The 20,273-nt window shown below is 38.0% G+C and overlaps 1 non-coding gene across 1 annotated transcript; it reads left to right on the plus strand.

Moving 5' to 3' along the window:
• Nucleotides 1-4,652: 4,652 nt before the first annotated feature.
• Nucleotides 4,653-4,759, plus strand: LOC145511778 (U6 spliceosomal RNA). Its single transcript, XR_014058159.1, has one exon. It is a non-coding gene; the product is annotated as a U6 spliceosomal RNA (small nuclear RNA).
• Nucleotides 4,760-20,273: the final 15,514 nt, after the last annotated feature.

Consider the following 20,273-nt stretch of genomic DNA (forward strand, 5'->3'; position numbering starts at 1 on the left):
TTTGCTATAGCAATCAGAAAGGACTAAAGTAGTAATAAAATGGAATTTAAGCTCAGGAATACTGAGTTGAGAAGTTAGACTCATTGTGTCATTTGGTGAGTGGATGTGTTCAGTGGATTCAATATTTATTCGTATGGAGCCTGGAGCAATTCATCTTTCTCTAGGATTAGTAGATCTATCAAACTGAGGGTAAAGGTTTCACCTGGAGTTGAAGTGTTTCTAAGAAGCAAAAGACATAATTTTTGAGCCAGTAGGCTCATAGAGGTTTGTTTATGAAACTAAGATGTTTTCAGCATGAAAACAAAAACATGAAGATGATAATGACGTTGTTATTCAACTTCAAAAGAAAATGTCCTTGGGTAGGACATAGACTAGACTTCAGGGACAGAAAAAGTGAAAGGAAATTTAGAGTGAAATAAATCTCAGCAGAAGGCCCCTTTCTTCCTCCCACCCAAAAGAACCTGCCATATACCGGTATACTTTTTAAGTACTCAAATCACAGAAAATACTTTTGCCAATTTTTTCTTTACAACTTAGTGTTTTCAATCAGGTCTATCTGATTTCTTATTTTAAAAATAATAGATTAAATATATATATAAAGACATCATCTATAAATCAGTTTCAGACAAGTCCAAAAGAAAGGAAAATATGCGAATTACTGTATTAAGTAGACTTTGTTATTAAGTTGTGTAAGAAGTGTCCTTCAGTTGTAAAAAAGACCTTTGTGAAGTATTTCTGCTGTCATTGGCTTCTACACTGCATGAGTAGACACTTAACTACGAACATAAAAATTCAGAGAATTGTTTAATAACGCCCAGTAAAAATGCTTGCCAAACTCTGCTGAGTAACTGATAGATGGATACTTACCAAATTGAAAGGACAAAATATATTTTGACATCCAATATTTTATCTGCATGAAAATTAATTCTTTGTTATTACTTCTAATTCTATTATTTCCCAATCAGCAGTCATAAGTAAGTATATGGTTACTGCAATTGTCTTAATATTTTAGATTAGATATTTAATAACAAGTTCATAGAGTCATTGTAGATATTAAGCTTTGAATAAAGAATGCATACCAGTCTTGCTTGAGAATGCAATGGAAATGTGGATTGCAACCCTGATATCCTGTGTAGTAAAATGCCTGGAACATAGTAGATTCTCAAGGATTTTATCAAAATCAAAAGAACTGAGCAGGAGGAAAAACAACAAACTGTATTTGAGTCTATGGTAAGCTCTCACACAGATTATACTGTCAAATTGTGTGATAAACCAAGATCTGTTTAGAATTTAGATGAACATAACTTATATTTTTAAGACTATTCAGTGGCAATATATTTAAACTATTTTATACAGTAAACCATGTTTAACATGAAAGTGTCTTGTCTTACACTGAGTTTGAATCACCATTCTTCTCCACTGTTAAATTGTGCAAGTTATTGAAATGCGTTGGGAAACTGCTCTGTGCCTAATGTTATTTTCACTATAAAATGGGGATTGTCATGGAACTTTTTCATAGAGTTGTGATGTTACTATGCCTGGCGCATAGTCAACAATGTATAGATGCTAACCTTTTCGATTTTGTACCATTTCTGCCTTCCTGTTGATTTGGAAAACTCAAGGTATGTAATCATTTTAAATTATGTGAAGCTGCTTGGCTTTAAATAATAATAGAAGTTCAGTTGGACTTCCGTGTTTTACATTTTTTAAAATAGATTTTTTTTGTCTTCATATATAGCTCTCACTTTTTTCTCTATTCCCCTCTCAGTATCGATTATTTCTTATTTTGTGATACCCTGAATTTTTTAAGGGAACCAACCCTTGTGCAATATCAGTCTGCATATTTCAGGTCAGGATCTATCCGGCCTTACCCACAATTTCTCCCCTGTTGGCCTCTGTATACTTTCCTATCTATACCTAGGACTAACCAGAATTAGGAAAAATTACCGAGAATAATTCTGGAGGGATGGGCAAAAACAAACTGCATACTTTTTCTTTCTGTTTTAATTGAGATCTTTAAAAAATATAACTACAGATGGAGGTTGCCACCTGGGAGCAGAAAATGAAGATGGAAAGAAACTGAGTTCTAGCCTCAGGTTTGAGTCCCTGGAGTCCCCATGACTGGGGTTCACAGGTAGGTGAGTCATAAACCAAAAGATCATTTTTGCTTATCAAGTTTAATTTTTCTGTCACTTGCAACCAAAAGAAAGTAAACTAATAATCTCTTTCTTGTTTTATCAGTGTCTTTTACTTTTCTCCCCACTCCGCCAAACACCCTATTAATTTGCCATTATTAATCAACTCTGGGGGCTTCCCTGGTGACTCAGTCGGTAAAGAATCTGCCCGCAATGCAGGAGATCTGGGTTTGATCCCTGGGTTGGGAAGATCCCCTGGAGAAGGGAATGGCAACCCACTCCAATATTCTTGCCTAGGAAATCCCATGGACAGAGAAGCCTTGTGGACTACAAAGAGTTGGACACGATTCAGCAACTAACACTTTCACTTTCTTCTATCAGCTCTAGCCTTAGGAATGAGATAATTTAGTTTGTTAACATTTTATCCTACCTTGAATCAATATGCTCTGAGAAGGCTTGAGAGAGTTTTGTTACATTTATATTTAACTTCTTAGAAATGCTTTTTTAAAAAATTAAAAAAAAAATCTTGGCCATACCTAGCAGCAAATCTCAGACTTACCACTTACCACTCAGACTTACCACTTATTTGAAAAAATTATATCTCTCAATATCAGTTTCATATTTTGAAGCACGAGGATAATAATACACTACTTGACTGAAATGAGGAGTGAAGATACAACACTTAGAACAAGGTATGGCACTGACTGCAATTTGAAATAAGCTACATCATTTGTAGTTAATTTCCAAGTTGATGAGACGCATTCAGCTATTCAGATGATTATTGATCTATGTACTCTATTTATGGATTTTTTTTTCTGCCCATAAATGTTTACTTTAGAATATTTTATTTTCTCCTTTACCTCAATGAAGAGAAGATCAGAAAGAAAGGGGAGGAATAAATGTAAATATTACTTTTTGTTGTTTAGTTTGATATCAAACATGTCAAAAAAGCTGAAGCCTTTCATTTCAATAAGCCTTAAGAATTTGGATTTTGGTAGCATAGTCCTTCATTCTTGTGCTTTATTTTCCTGAAAATATTATTTTCTCAGAAGAACATTTTACTAGACATCTAAATTTTCTAGAATAATAGTGCCTGAGGAAACTACTGATTTCATATCCATTTAGACATACCTGTAACTTCAGAGGAGTTATTATGTGTTTCTGTAGCATTTTAATAGTTTACATGTGCCTTAAATACATATGCTTTTATTGTCAATCTTCCTGTTTTACAATCTCTCCAATCCAATCCTACCTTTCCCACATGGAAGAAGCCTAGGAAATCTGCTCAAATTTCCTTTTCTCAACCTCCCTGCTGCCAGCTTACCTCCTTCTTTCCATCCCATAGGAAGCCAACAGCCAGTTCAAATTTCCTCTGTGGAGGATGTATCCCACCTGGTTCCTTCTCCTGCCTAGCAACAGGTGGTTATTTTTGCACCATGAGCACTTTGGACTCCCTGGCTGTCAGACCTCATTGCCAGTGGAAGTGTAGATGTTTGAGTTCCTTTCAGACTTCAATAGGTATATCGCCAATTTCCATTTTCTGAAAATAATTTCCTCCCTCTCCTCCCCGACCCCCTTTTTTTTTGTGGCCATGCAGCATGCCCTGTGGGATCTTAGTTCCCCAATCAGGCATGGAACTCATGCGCCCTGCAGTGGAAGCACGGAATCTTAACCACTAGACCGCCAGAGAAGTCCCTGAAAATAACTTTTTGATAAAATAATCTTGTTTCTTAAATAATTCCATTAAGTTAAAATTTTTTTTTAATTATACTTAAATGATGAATCACTGATAGATCTGTTTGTTGCCTCTTTTCTGATTTTTTTTTTTTTTTTTGCAAGCAGTTTCCAAGCATGTGGATTGTATCCCTTTAGTCAATGAGCAAGGCTTCCCCCGTGGCTCAGAGGTAAAGAATCTGCCTACAGTGCAGAAGACCCAGGTTTGATCCCTGGGTCAGGAAGATCCCCTGGGGAGGGCATGGCAACCCATTCCAGTGTTTTTGCCTGAAGAATCCTATATATAGACAGAGGAGCCTGGCAGGCTACCGTCCATAGGGTCGCAAAAAAATGGACACAACTGAAGTGACTGTGAACAATGGATCAGAATTCCAGGAGCCCCCATTTTTCAGCCAGATTGCACTGTGGATTTCAATGTTCTTTGCTTTACCATTATTTTGGGGTTTGAAAAAAAACCAATGAATTGGGATTCCTGAGGATAGAACACAGAACTATACATTTAAAAATTATTTACTGTAGGTAATAGTGAATGCTAGTCAGGCCTGGTAGCCACTGGACAAAATAATATCTTAATAGTGGAAAATGAATATGTTTAATAGGTATTTATTTTTCCCATGGGAAGAAACTAAGGAACTAAAGTTTTTTTTTTTCCAAATAGGAAAAGCTTAGGGACAATATGATCAAAATGATAAATGCCTCATCAAAATATACCAGGTATGAATTTTTCCCAGCAGTCTCAGAAATGTGAAAAATGACATGGTATGTTGTTTAAAGACATATCAAGTGTTTGCTTCAGCTGCACATATACTAAAGTTGGAACAACACAAAGAAGATTAGCATGGGCCCTGAGCAAGGATGACACACACATTCATGAAACGTTCCATGTGAAAAAAAAAAAAGACATATAACTAAACTTTACTCTGAACTCTCATTTTGTTGATATGCCTTGAAATTCAGTCTCTGCCTTTATTGGAGATTCCTCCTCATCTTTTCCTGAAGGGCTGTGCAAAATCTCATATGGTCTGATACATAGTACAATATTCCAGAAGGACCCTCCTTTCCTGCCCACATGCATAATCATCACTTGTGGGCTCTTCACAGTAGTCTTTGTGGTGACTTAGAGTCAGAAGTCACCTGGCTTCCCTCTGAACTTTTGGGCATTACATTTTTGACTTTGCTTGGAGGTCCAGTGTTTAGGGTACACCAAATCCCTCTCTGAGATTAAGTCACCTTATCTAAGCCTCAGCAAGAGACCAGGCTTAGAGTGCGGCTCCTCATAGTTTGTTCTGCCATCTCTCCTTTCACAGTTTTGGGCAATCTCCCTGTCATTTACTCTCTGATCACTTGTGCTTCTACCATTTGATCTGTAATCCTTTGCCATATTTTATCATCATGTAGCATGAATGTGGTACTGTACAGTTCCATGTACAGATAAGATGAAAGCAGCTTTCATCAACCTTTTCATTGCTAAGGGTGAACGAAACACAGGGCAGGGTGGTGTAATGTAAGAACATCAGCTTAAGATCTGTACATGAATGAGCTTAAAATTGAAAATGGCTGCTTAAGGGCAGGAGTATATCTGAGTATAATTCTTTTATTCCTAAAGTTAGGATAGTAATACTTAACCTCTTTAAAGGTATTGTTGCTACAGAGGTAATATATGTAATACATCTGGCCCAGAACAATTGTTCTTTTATTATTAGATTAAGGAAATAGCAACCCACTCCAGTATTCTTTCCTGGAGAATCCCATGGGCAGTGGAGCCTAATGAGTTACAGTCCATGGGATCGCAAAGAGTCGAACACAACTGAAGCAACTGAGTATGCATGCACACACTGATTGTTGACATGAGACTGGGTAGACCGTTATGAACAGGGGGTGAATTTATATGTCTTCAGATCTCAGCCTCAACCAGAAGAACTCCGTGCTTTTGATTGTGTGAATCTATTTTTCCCTCTTCATAGGATAGCTTTTCTTCCCTTTTTCATTCAACAAATGTTTATTACTTAAGATAAATTGTATTTTTTGCTCTAGTCTATGATTTTAATAAGATAGGCTAACACAACTTGTCACAGAGTTTATTATTGAGGTAGGCATATAGTGGGGGAGGGCAGTCAATTAAAATATTGAGGGTTTTTTTAATTATTATTATTACTGAATTTGTTACAACATTGCTGCTGTTGTTTATGTTATGGTGTTTTGGCCGTGAGGCACATGGGATCTTAGAAGAGATTGAACCTGCACCCCCTGTATTGGAAGGTCAAATCTTAACCACTGGACCACCAGGGAAGTCCCTAAAATGCAGAATGTTGAGTGCTAAGATATAAGTTGCAAAGGGATCTTTTACTCATGTGGGCATCAGTCCATACCTGAGTGGTGAAGAGAAGTGATATCTAGTCAAAGAGAACACTTTCTACTTGGTTGATTAACTGATTATATGTAGCTCTGTCTTCTTTCTAAAGACAAAATATTCCATATTACTCAGCTCTGCTAGCCATACTTAAGAACACGATAAGTGCTTTGGCCAAATTCTATTCCCTTGATTAATTTACATGTAGCTGTATCAGGTTAAAAAAAAAAAGTTCTAATGTCCATGCCCATAGTATCTCCTATCTTCTTTCTCTTAATTTTACTGTTAAAAAGGCAATGATATTCCTTTGTCTTTTTTTTTTTTTCACTTGTTTAAGTTGGGAACATTGTCTTAAAACAAAAATCTTATTGGGATATTAAAATTTAAAATAGAAAAATCGCAACCCAGACATGTTTTTGTTCATCAAGAAATCCTCAAATTTTCTCCACCCTCTTCCCACTATTTTTCCTAATGCTCTAGAAATCTCTCTCCAGAACCCTGATGAGCTCAGATAAAGTAAGACGGGTCGAGGTAGAAGGCTTTCTGAAAGTGATTTATGGTGAAGGAGTCATTCAGCATATGCCACCCTGAAATTCAAAGATAGTCCGGATGATGTTTCATATTATTTCCAAAGATAAGAGTCTATAGATAAATGATGCATTAGTGAGATCCGAACTCCTTTTTCTCAGAATTGTTTTCTTGTATTTTAGTGACTTTTCTCGGTCGTTCAGATTAAAAATTTGCTGGTGCCACTGGAAACAATAGAAAATGTGTCATAACAGTATATGAAGAAAGGATAAAGTGACATGATCTTGCCCATCTTATTCTTGGGAAGAACATGCAAATTTCATGTTTCTTCTTGATGTTCTTCAAGATTCAAAGTCTTTCTCTTTTCATAAATAGAGATTTGAAAAAGGTCAATGTTCAGTAAGAGGGGGAAAGGTTTGGTCATATTTTATGAAACTCTTGGGAGAAGGAGAGAGAGAGTGCAGGAAAGACATTTTCCAAGCGGTTGTATGGATGAGATATTATTATGTGGTGTACTTGCTTACAGCTGGTAGTAATCACTCCCCAACAGCATACAATTATTTCCCAGTATCAAATGTGAACACATGTGAGCCTTTCTCTTCAAGAGCACTTTTTATTCATGTTCTTGAATATAGGTTATCATTGTGATCCTAACCCACATTTATTAGGGTCTGTTTTTAATCAAGTGAAAGGTCTTTACTGAGGAATATTTCTTGTGGGTAAAAAAATGAACCCACTGAAAAGTGGATAACAGCAATTTCTTTGATAATTCATTTAGTTTCTCTTCTTCATTTTTGAAGACCTGGCTTTGGTAATGTATGTCTACAAAGACTGTTGTTTATTCACAAGTACCATAAATATCTACTTATAGTAATGTAGAGTTAGCTTACCAAGGAAGTAATGCTTTTGGAGAACATCATGACCTATCTCATACTAAAATAATCTTAATTGGCTCCAAGGTAAAAGATATTTTGGTCTCACTTTCATTTATTTTCAGAAAATGTAAAAGCAGTTCTTTAAGATATACGTCTATATGATGTCATTGTAACTGTGGCAGGCTGAAAAAAAATTATTCACCCGAAGATATATTCTTAAAGCCTGGAATCTGTCAATAATATCTCATGTGGCAAAAGATGATCCAGTTAAGGATCTTGAGAGAAGGCACTTACCTAGGATTATCTCATAAACCTTAAATACCATCACAAGTGTCCTTATGAGAAAGAGGTACACTCTAGACCCTGTGTGTCACAACTACCGAAACATGTGTACCTGGAGCTTGTGCTCCACAAGAGAAGCCACAGCAAAGAGAAATCTACACACTACAATGAGGAGTAGGGAGCAGCCACAAGCCAAGGAATGCTGACAACCACCAGAAGCTAAAAGAAGCAGGGAATGTATTTTCCCCTAGTGCTTCTGGAGGGAGTGCAGCTTTGTCTAAACCTGTGGTTTCAGGCTGCTGGCATCTGAATCAGTGAAGGAATAAATTTTTCTTTTTAAGATGTCAAGTTTGTGCTAATTGTAACAATTACAGGGAACAAAAACAGTTGTATTAAAAATAATTGAAGCTATCTAAGGTAAGTTTCAATTCTTATTTTATGTGAATACAAAATCACCTGCTAGTCTTTATGAATTATTGATTGGTTTACATTTTTAGGATAAATATATTTCTATAGGATAAACTTATCCTTCATCCACTTTCTTCCCTTATCCCACATCGAATTTTTGTTGAAACATTTCTTTTGATTATGGCTATACATGACATACAACTCTAATTTGCTTGGATAAAGCTGAGGCTATGGTTAAAATGCAAGAATGCTCTTGTTATTTGAATTACTTGATATTTTATTTATCTCTCTACTGCCATTTAGTGAATGCATATTTATGATTAGAAATGATCTTAGGTTTTGCAAGATTCATGATCAATAAGTTTCATGAATTACTATTCATGATCAATAAGTCACACCACTAGCTTTCACAGGGTCTGTAGTGAAAGAGTAAATAAAGAATACTAATAAACAATTGCAAAACAGTGAGAAAATATTTACCCACTGTACCTGAAGACTTGTTATTTTGACCAAGTTTTATAATAGTAATTATTTTATAAAATTCTAAAAACAATGGCTCAACATGGAAAAAGGTATTGATTGGAATCCATACAAACAGTATTTTTATACAACTGTTCTTTGGTTATCTGCAGGGGTTGGGGTTCCAGGACCCCTGAGAATACCAAAAGCTTTGGATGCTCAGGTTTCTCATATAAAATGGCTCTAGTATAGACAACCCTCCGTATCCATAATTCCAGAAATTCAACTCACCTGGGAAAGAGTATTTCAGTCTCACTTCCATTTATCTTCCCCAAACTAAAAAGCAATTTATCTTCCCCAAACTAAAAAGCAGTTCTTTAAAATATGCTTCAATATGATGTCAATGTACTGTGGTAGACTGAAAAAAAAAAAAAGATCCCTCCAATACATTCATTTCCTAATCCTTGGAGTCTGTGAATATTAATATTATATCCTTATGTGGCAAAAGATGTGATTAAGGATCTTGAGAGATGGCACTTAGCTTGGATTATCTCGGAAACCCTAAAGACCATCACGGATGTCCTTATAAGAAAGAGCTAGAGGGAAGAGGAGAAGAAAATGTAAAGGCAGAGCAGAGGGAGATGCAGCCAGGTGGGCTGAATCCATAAATGTGGAACCCAAGGTTGCCTGGGGCTGACTGTACATGTGTATATGCAACATATATCTTGGACTTTTTATAATTTTTGTTCTGTCACTACAAAGAGACAAAAGAAACTTGACTCCAGTGCTCTGACGGTGAATGTCCTAGCTATTGCAGTATCCAAGGCAAGCACTGAAATTCCTCAGGCCAGTTTTCCGGCATCACTCAGAGCAACACACCAAGTCCTAAGGAATGCCTTAGAATTACTTCTCATTTTAAGTATCAATCCTTTCTTCATAACACTCTTTCTATTGTTGATTGTTTAGGAAGAACTTTAACTTATTCTTTAATTACTAGATTGTCAACAAACGTGCTATGCATACATTATGTAAAATGTTGGAAAATAAAGCAAAATCAGGTGCAAAGCCTGACAGAGGAAAGCTGACAAGGATGGATATTAAAACAGACTCCTTTCTTTGTAAAGCATCTAATGAAGTCATCTGAACCATAGGAAATCGCCAATATTTAGTTATTTTTGACCTACAATAACTGTGATTTCATATCGTTCAGCCCAATCATTAGTAGAGATTTGGCAGCTCACTGGTGAATTTAATTTGACTTAAGTGTCATGTGCCAAACTGAGTAAATATATTCAGGCCGGTTTTCAGTTTGCTTCAATCATATTCACCAGAAATGAGTGGTTCTATTTGTTCCCCCATAGGTCTGTATAAACTAAACTGGGTTGTTGCAAACCTCTTTTACAAATATTCAACTTCTATTAGGCTGCAGTTTTAGCCAAAGAAGATATTCTTCTCACTCACTTTCAGTTTCTTGATACTCTAGACCAGGGATAGACTTTTTTTGGTAAAGGGCCAGATAGTTAAGTACTTTAGTCATACCGTCTGTTTCAGTTCAGTTCAGTTCAGTCACTCAGTCATGTTCGACTCTTTGTGACCCCATGGACTGCAGCACGCCAGGCCTCCCTGTCTATTACCGACTCCCGGAGTTTACCCAAACTCATGTCCATCGAGTCAGTGATGCCATCCAACCATCTCATCCTCTGCGGCTCCTTCTCCTCCTGCCTTCAATCTTTCCCAGCATCAGGGTCTTTTCAAATGAGTCAGTTCTTTGCATCAGGTGGCCAAAGTATTGGAGTTTCAGCTTCAGCATCAGTCTTTTCAATGAATATTCAGGACTGATTTCCTTTAGGAAGGACTGGTTGGATTTCCTTGCATTGCAAGGGACTCTCAAGAGTCTTCTCCAACACCACAGTTCAAAAGCATCAATTCTTCAGTGCTCAGCTTTCTTTATAGTCCAACTCTCACATCCATACATGACTACTGGAAAAACCATAGCGTTGACTAGATGGACCTTTGTTGGCAAAGTAATGTCTCTGCTTTTTAGTATGCTGTTTAGTTTGGTCATAACTTTTCTCCCAACTTTTCTTTCAATCATCTCTTTAGTAGCTACTCAAACCTTGCCTTCTAGAGCAGAGGAGCCAAAGATAACATGTAAGTGAATGAGTATGGTTGGGTTCAAAAAATCTTTGTTTATTCATAATGAAATTTGAACTGAAATATTTTGATATTTGATATTTTTGATAGCCTTTATTTTGGTAAATTTTCAATGGTTAAAAAATGCAAAATTCCTTCTTAGTTAATGGACATATGAAAGCATGCAAGGGTCATCATTAGCCCTTGGTCTGTAGCTTTTCCATGCTTATTCTGGAAGTATACTTGTCAAAATGTTTAGGAAACTCTTTGTAAGATTCTTTTGGGTCTATGAAGTCTTAGGCTCAATAGAAGAGCCAAGAGAATCCTTCAAGTTTAAATTTCCTAGAATCCTATAATTTCTGCTCAGTAGGGATGCTATAAATGTCATTATTCTAATATTTAGCAGATTCTGTTCTGAGAAAGAAAATGCCTTTTCTTCTCCAGGAGATAATCTCAGAAGTACTGTACACTAACTGGGAAAACAATGGTAACTGAATCAGAGAGGAAACTCAACCAAGGGAAATTTCATTTCCTCTCTAGCATAGAAATACTAGGCTGTGTGATTTTTCTCCTCCATTTATCAGCACCTCTTCCAGATGAAGGTTGTGCTTTGAGGGTCAAATAGAACAGAGCCCTGGGCAACCCCATTGAGATCCATGGACTTCCTCATGAGTCGGTTTCCTCATTTTGGAAGTCCTAAATGAGATTAACTTGCTTCTTTCTTTTGCTCTCTCCTTTTAACAACTCTGAACAATCTTTCATTTTGCCAGCTATAATCACAAACAGCCACAAGGTTGGACAGTTTATGCCTCTGACTTACAAAGGGTTCGTTCAGTGATTGATTTCATGTCTAAAAAAAAAGAGAGAGGGAGAGAGATTACCTACAAGGTGTAAGTAATTGGGTGTGAGCAATCTCTGTTCTTTGGGAAAATGAACACTTCATTCTGAACTGGAGATCAGCCAACTGGACAGTGATTTGAGAACATTTTTTCATCGTCTCCTTTAGCTGACTGCTCTTTCCACTCAAGATCGCTGATGATTTTGCTTTCATCCTTGCCTGAAAACCAAGCCATTTGTAAATCCATGCCACTTTACAGAGCTCATTGGAGAAAGAAGGCAGTGTCATTTCATCCTACCTCAAACAGAATAAGGTGATTACAGAAGAGTAGACAAAGGACTCTAAGTCACATTTGGGACTATTCTCTTTAAAGTGTAGAAAACTCTGGGTGTGAATTATTGGTTTGAGAATTGTGAGTGGTGGCTAATACATTGGAGTCATTTTCTTTCTTTAGAAAAAAAAATTTATTTATTTGACTGTGCCAGATCTTATTAACAGTTGCAGCATGTGGGATCTATTTCCTTGAGCAAAGATTGAACCTGGGCCCCCTGCATTGGGAGCATGGAGTCTTAGACACTGAATCACCAGGGAAGTTCCTGGAGTCATTTTCTTTTTGCCATAATGGTTGTTGTAGCTTTTTATATAATATGAATTTGCAATTAGAGTGCCCGGTTTAATTCAAAATTATCATTTCTTTACCTCCTTGTGCCTCCATTTTCTTCATCTGTACAATGGGATAATAATAACAAGCTGTTCTGAGAACAAAAGACTTGATTCATGTTTCTTTGCATGGTTTGCCTCATTTAATTATTATTGTCCCAAATATCAATATCTCTACTACTTGAATTCTACTTACTTTGTACGTTATATTGCAAATACGTGCCCTTGGAAAATCCAGCTTTCACTTAATTCTTGGTGGTTTTCTTTTCAAATCCTATAATCTGGTCTCAGAGATGATTTTGATTCCAAATGGCTATGTTCTCCTTATTTCTGTGCCTTTATACATATACATTTCCTTTCTTCGACTTGACCTGAAAAACAAATGCCGGATGCTTAGTTTGCTTCTCTTTGAGAAAGACATTTCCAGCCTTAGTCCTCTGTTTCCCTTCATAAACCATAAAGTTTCTGTGCTGCATGCTGTACCTACATTGTATTATCTATGTATCTGATCCTCAAGTTTCTATACTATTACCTCTTCACAAGAAAGAACTATTTTTCCCTTTGTTTTAATATCCTTTGTGTTAATCATTCAGTTGTGTCTGACTCTTTGTGACCCCATGGACTGTAGCCTGACAGGCTCCTCTGTCCATGGGATTTCCCAGGTAAGAATATTGGAGTGGGTTGCCATTCCCTTCTCCAGGGGATCTTCCCAACCCAGGAACCGAATCTGGGTCTCCTGCATTGTAAGCGGATTGAATATCTTAGCTTAGCATTAAGTCAGAAATAAGAAGTCAATGTTACTACCATTATTGACCTGTAAAAAATAATTTAATAGGAGATAAGATTAGAATTGTAGAGAAAAGCTTGGAGAGGTTTTCTCTTTTCACTCTTAGTCTTGTACACTTAATTGAGGGGGAGAAAAAAAACCCACTACAGCCAGTAGATCAGAAATAAACCATGTCTTGGCTGTACAATCTGTCCTGGATTTCTGTATTCTCTTAGATTCTAGCTTCACTAAGTTGGTCCTGTTCTTTCTCCTATTATTGCATTCAGTCATGTCACATGCCCAAGTCTGTGTCACAAGAAACCCAGTAAGAGGCTAGGCAAAAGCAGGTATAGAATAGTTTCTTTAAAATGTCTTGTTCATTTAAGCAGGAAAAAACCAAAAGTTAGCAAGAGTAACAAATTAGGTGATATGAGTTCAGTTCAGTTCAACCGTTGCTCAGTCGTGTCCGACTCTTTGCGACCCCATAGACTGCAGCACACCAGGCTTCCCTGACCATCTCTAACTTCCAGAGCTTGCTCAAACTCATGTCCATCAAGTCGATGATGCCATCCAACCATCTCATCCTCTGTCGTCCCCTACTCCTCCTGCCTTCAATCTTTCCCAGCATCAGGGTCTTTTCTAATGAGTCAGTTCTTCACATCAGGTGGTCAAAGTAATGGAATTTCAGCTTCAGCATCAGTCCTTCCATAGAATAGTCAGGACTGATTTCCTTTAGGTTTGACAGGTTGGATCTCCTTGCAGTCCAAGGAACTCTCAAGAGTCTTCTCCAGCACCACAGTTCAAAAGCATCAATTCTTCAGCGCTCAGCTTTCTTTATGGTCCAACTCTCACATCCATACATGACTACTGGAAAAACCATAACTTTGACTAGATGAACCTTTGTTAGCCAAGTAATGTCTCTGCTTTTTAATATGCTGTCTGTAGGTGATATGAATATAAAATCCAATCAGCAAACACATACTTGTTTCTATAACACAGAAAAGTCCAATTTGCAAGTTGTGTGACCAGCATCATAACAGGAATATCAGTGTATGATAATGAAGAATACATTGGGCCAAGAGTCAGAAAACTAGGTTTTTCACTCTGATGATGCCATTTCCCAGCTATTTCAATTGTTCAGCATCATCTTTTCTCTCCTGGTTTTCTCATTTGTACAGCAGAGTTGGTTATACTGAGATCTGGTATGCTTTTTATTTCACTGTCAGAGTATTCCTCTAAAGAAGTCTATATCCTCTTTGAGAAAAACCTTACTCCTAGGACTTCACTGGTGATCCAATGGTTAAGAATTTGCCTTCCAAGGCAGGGGACTCTGGTTTGATCCCTGATTGGGAGACTAAGATCCCACACGCCACATGTCAACTATATACGTGCTGCAGCTACTGAGCCTGTACACAGCAACTAAGACCCCATGCTGCTGCTGCTGCTAAGTCGCTTCAGTCGTGTCTGACTCTGTGCGACCCCATAGACGGCAGCCCACCAGGCTCCACCGTCCCTGGGATTCTCCGGGCAAGAATATTGGAGTGGGTTGCCATTTCCTTCTCCAGTGCATGAAAGGGAAAAGTGAAAGTGAAAGTGAAGTCGCTCAGTCGTGTCCGACTCTTAGCGACCCCATGGACTGTAGCCTACCAGGCTCCTCCGTCCATGGGATTTTCCAGGCAAGAGTACTGGAGTGGGGTGCCATTGCCTTGCAGCCCAAAATAAATAAATATTAAACAAAACAAAACCCTGACTCCTCACTAGTGCTTCTCAAGCTAAATTCTTTGTTCCTACCTTGCATCTATGGGGAACTCACTCCATTTGAGAAGTTGTAGAGTAGCAAATTTGGGGCAAAACATTTCAGTAAAGGGCTTCCCGGGTGGCACAGTGGTAAAGAATCTACCCATCAATTCATGAGATGAAGGAGATGCAGGTTTGATCCCTGGGTCAGGAAGATCCCCTGGAGAAGGAAATGGTACCCTACTCCAGTATTCTTGCCTGGAAGATTCCATGGGCAGAGGACTCTGGTGGGCTACAGTCCCTGGGGCCACAAAGAGTTGGGAGTGACTGAGCACACACACATTTCTGCAAACAAGATAGCTTCTAGTTTTTTAAAGCCCGTAAAGAAAGCCCTGGAAGCTGGGCAAACATTCTCCAGGATGTTCTTTGATTTTTAATTTGGATACTTTTCATTCTCTTAATCAAGTGACTACAGGATGAGATCTATAGTCATCACTCCTCAAAAGAAATGTCTCCTAGGCTTTCTTTCCAACTCTGAAACCTAGTGAGTTGAAGATAAGCCCACTCTGCTCCTGCAACTGGGAAACTGCTGTAAAGCAGCTGTCCAAATCCTCTACCACTTAGAAAATCACAAGCTACTGGTAAGATCCAGATCCAGAAAATGAGCTCAAATGAGTTTAATTGACAAAAAGGTTCCTGTCTTCTGATGTAGATAGCCTTGTCCTTGTTGCACACTGTGTTCCTTGCTTCCCATCCCTTCATCTTGGGTCCTAGGAGCCTACATGTGGTGAAAAAAGTATTCATAAATTAAAAGAGGTGACTGGTATTTGTGTGTCTATTCAGTGAATGCATTGGGTTGGCCAAATGTTCATTTGGGTTTTTCCATGAAATCTTATGGAAAAACCCAGATAAATTTTTGGCCAACCCAATATATCTGAAAGCCGGCCATTCTCCTTGTTAATTATAGGTTGTTACTCTTTCTCTTTCTCTGCAATTACGCTTTCTGCCTCCTTCCAGGGACCACTGTGTTCATATGTCTATCACCCCTATAAATGAGCATTACCTCTTCACCCCACTGCCCCAGAACATCCATTAAGTTCCCAGTTCTGAACTCAACCCTGTCTGTGGTCTGCCATGTAAATTATTCAATAATCCACTTGAGTTTACATTGTCAATAGTAGGTAAGAGTGTATGACATTACATTTCCTACAAATCAACTGTGTTTTAATGAGAATAAATCATGAGTATAGTCCATGGATTAAGAGTTGCTAACATCAAACAGTCAAATTAACAGGTCTACATTCAACCCTCAATAAACTTGGCCCTGCCTGTGTGTTCTGCCTTAGTGACCAGAGAACCTCCTTTTAAAGCTCTGTGGAATACTATCTCCCATTGAAGACATTTACTTTCCATTTTAGGAAAAGAATTTATGCTGAAGAAAGGGTATCATATAAAATCACTGATATTGATAATGTTTGCATGCGTGCTCAGTTGTGTTTGACTCTTTGGGACCCCACAGACTGTAGCCTGCCAGGTTCCTCTGTTTATGGGATTGCCCAGGCAAGAGTACTAGGGTGAGTTGCCGTTTCCTTCTCCAGGAGATCTTCCTGATCTTGAACCCATGTCTTCTGCATTGGCAGGTGAATTCTATACCACTGAGCCATCTGGGAAGCCCCAATATTGATAATAAACTTGCCAAAAACAAAATCTTGAGTTCTTCTTCCTTCTCATCTTTGCTTTTCTCTCTGTTCCCACACTCCCATTTCTGTAATCTAATGGTGCTGTGTTTTTTTTTTGTTTTTTTTTTTATTTATTTTTTTATAAATTTATTTATTTTAGTTGGACGTTCTGGGAGAATAGCATTGAAACATGTATATTATCATATGTGAAACAGAACACCATTCCATGTTCGATGCAGGAGACAAGGGCGCAGGGCCGGGGCAATGGGGTGCTGTGTTTTATGAAAACATTCCTTGTACTGAGTGTGTTGAGGAAAGGATGAAGATTTATTCCACTCTGTCTCCTGGGATTGTCAAGAAGTAAATTGCCCCTCACTTTTCTATTCTGTTGATGATCATCAAAATTATTGAAAATGTCAGCTGAGAGCGTTCTCATGCAAATGGATAGACCTGAGCAGTAGAGTCAATAAAAATAAAACATACTGTACTTGGAGGACTCAAACTTATTTTGAAACTTTCAAGGTGAATTCATTTGAATATAGTTTTTCTTCTAAAAATACGTAATATACTTTGTTCACCCTATGCGGTATCAATTTTTATGTTACTCCTCTAGGAAAAAAGAAAGAGATACCATTTTGAACTTCAGTTTATTCTTGAGAGATTGGAAATTACCAGACAGATTGTAAAGGAATTGACTCAAATATATTTGGCAGAAAAGAAAGCCTTTGTTACCCATCTCCCCCATGTGCAATTTCAAAACCACCTAAAACAGTAATAAATGGGAGGACTGCCTCTCCTCTGGATGAGCCACTGTCATGGTGTTGTCTGGACTGGATTAACTCTTCTAAGTCAGTATACACTCTCTGACTGAAGCCGAAGCAGGGACGTGGTCAGATAGTAAACACTTAGCAGAGGAGAAAAGTCTAGTGATCCCCAGAGTCCCTAGCCAACCTTTGGAGAATTCACTGTCAGGGCGTAACGAGAGTGGGCAAGTATATGTTTCCTTATTATTATTCTAGAGTTGTGTCCTTTTCCTCTTGCTGGCTAACTCCTGCAGAAAGGGGGGAAAATGTGTAACAGCAAGGGGACCACACCCTGACATTTTAGTTCATCAAAACTTCGTAGCCAACTTGGGACTAGTGAAAAAGAGACTCCAAGTCAAGTTACATTCTGAGTCGTTTTGTGGCAATTTGTCCTTGTGCTGAAAATAAATAACAGGGATGCAAGAAGCAACATGTCTGCTGTTTTTGATTTTTAAGATGACACACACAAAATAAACCAACATCTTGGTCAGGAGGAACTTTATCAGGATCAATTACTTTTGTTTCCCAGGGGAGGTTTAAACAACACATGCAGAACTAGACTTTTAGCCTTGGCAACAGATTGTCAGGATTTCCCATCTTTGAGAAAATATGCATTTCTCTATCAGTCTACCTTAGTTTCCTTAACAAACTGATGGAATTAGGTGATTTCAGTGTGGGCTCCAGACTTAGTACATTATGACACATTTAAGTAGTTTGTGTGCATGCTCAGTTGTGTCTGCCTCTTTGCGACCCCATGGACTGTAGCCTGCCCAGGCTCCTGTATTCTTGTAATCCACCAGGCACGAATACTGGAATAGGTTGCCATTTCTTCCTCCAGGGGATCTACCCAACCCAGGGGTAGAATCCGTGTCTCCTATGTCTCCTGCATTGGCAGATCCTTACCACTGAGCCACCTGGGAAACATTCAAGTAGTACATATATGGCTAAATTCTTAAAGATAGATCCCATTTATACTCTCTCTCCTGGTCTTCTTTGAATAATAAAAATTATAACTAAATTAGTATTTGTTTATTGTATTAGTTTTATTTAATTATCGAACTCTCCATAAAAAAGTTGAGATTTGGGAAATTGGGTCTAGATCATAGTGCCTATTTTCTAATATCCAAGATTCATAAACTAGATCGCTTGTAATCTAGGTAACAGTATCATTTTTTTTTCCAGTTTCTGAAATGGGCAAAGTACTAGAACAGAACCATTTGCAAGATTTAAATAACAGATCAACTTCAATTATATGAAATAAATAAGTAGTAGTAGGAATATCAGTATCAGTATTTTCATCATTGTCATGAGCCTATGAAGTGTTAGTCAGACACCCACTATGGACAATTCACTGTGCTAGGCATGAGGAATTTAAAGTTTCCATTTTGGTCCTTATTCTGTAAAAACATTTATTTAGGAAGATGGAACATACTTATAGATAGATAGGCATAATAGAAGTTCTCAATGAATGACCTAGTCACAAAATGCTGTGGGAATTCAGAAAGGGAAACAATAGTGATGTAATAACCAAAACAAAGAGAAATGATTTGAGTTGGGCTTAGGCTATTTGGAATTTGAAGAGGAGTAAAAGAGGAGAGAACATTCCAGGCAGATTGGCCCAGATAGCAAAGCTTTGGAGATTGTAATGAGCACACCTATTAGGGAAATAGTAAATGATTCTGTTTGATTTATGAGAGTCAGCAGAAAAAGCTGAGACATCACATTGCCAACAAAGGTCCGTCTAGTCAAAGCTATGGTTTTCCAGTAGTCATGTACAAATGTGAGAGCGGGACCATAAAGAAGGCTGAGTGCTGAAGAACTGATATTTTGAACTGTGGTGGTGGAGAAGTTTCTTGAGAGTCCCTTGCATAGTGAGGCGATAAAACCAATCAATCCCAAAGGAAATCAACCCTGAATAGTCATTGGAAGGACTGATGCTGAAGATGAAGCTCCAATACTTTGGCCATCTGATGTGAAGAGACGACTCACTGTAAAAGACCCTGATGCTGGGAAAGATTGAGGGCAGAAGGGGAAGGGGAAGACAGAGGATGAGATTGTTGGATGGCATCATCAACACCATGGACATGAGTTTGAGCTAACTCCAAGAGATAGTGAAATACAGGGAAGCCTGGCATGCTGCTGTCCATGGGGTCGTAAAGAGTTGAACATGACTTAGTGACTGAACAACAACAACAGTGGAGACTCCATGAGTCACATCCTGAGGCAACTGTGCAAAGCTTCTGTACTAGGCTGAGCGATTTGACTAGATTAGGAGGAAATGGAGAAACATTCAACAGTACTGGAATTAGGTGTTCCAAACTTAGGAACTCATGGACCCAGAAGGAAGGGATCAGACTCTCAGGAAAAAAACCTGAGAAATGATACAGCTGGACAGATCTTGACTGATGTTAGAACCTATTCTGCTTTGGCTCATATTTTCCATCCTGATTTCACCTGGGCTGATCTTTTTTGGCACCGAACACAGCAACTTGCAGCCCATGTTTCTTCTAGGGCTGAAAGCGCTTTGTGTATAAGAATCTTTTTTCTTTGTTTCTCTAGTTTGCAGCACTTCAACCAACATATTACAAGCTCGAAAGCCATGTGTTAACTAAATGATGGATTTGATAAGTAAGACAATTGAATAGGGGAATTATAGCAATGTATCTTTTCAAATTAGACTTTTTGTCTTTGCCAAATATATGCCCAGGAGTGGGATTGCTGGATCATATGGTAACTCAATTTTCAGTTTTTTGAAGAAACCTCCCTACTCTTTTCCATGGTGACTGCACCAATTTACATTCCCATCAACAGAGTAGGAGGGTTCCCTTTTCTCCAAATCTCTCTAGCATTTAGTATCTGTAGACTTTTTGACAATGAGCATTTTGA

This window comes from Giraffa tippelskirchi, chromosome 6 (assembly GCF_054371585.1).
Source record: "Giraffa tippelskirchi isolate mGirTip1 chromosome 6, T2T-mGirTip1v1.2.pri, whole genome shotgun sequence".
NCBI lineage: Eukaryota > Metazoa > Chordata > Mammalia > Artiodactyla > Giraffidae > Giraffa > Giraffa tippelskirchi.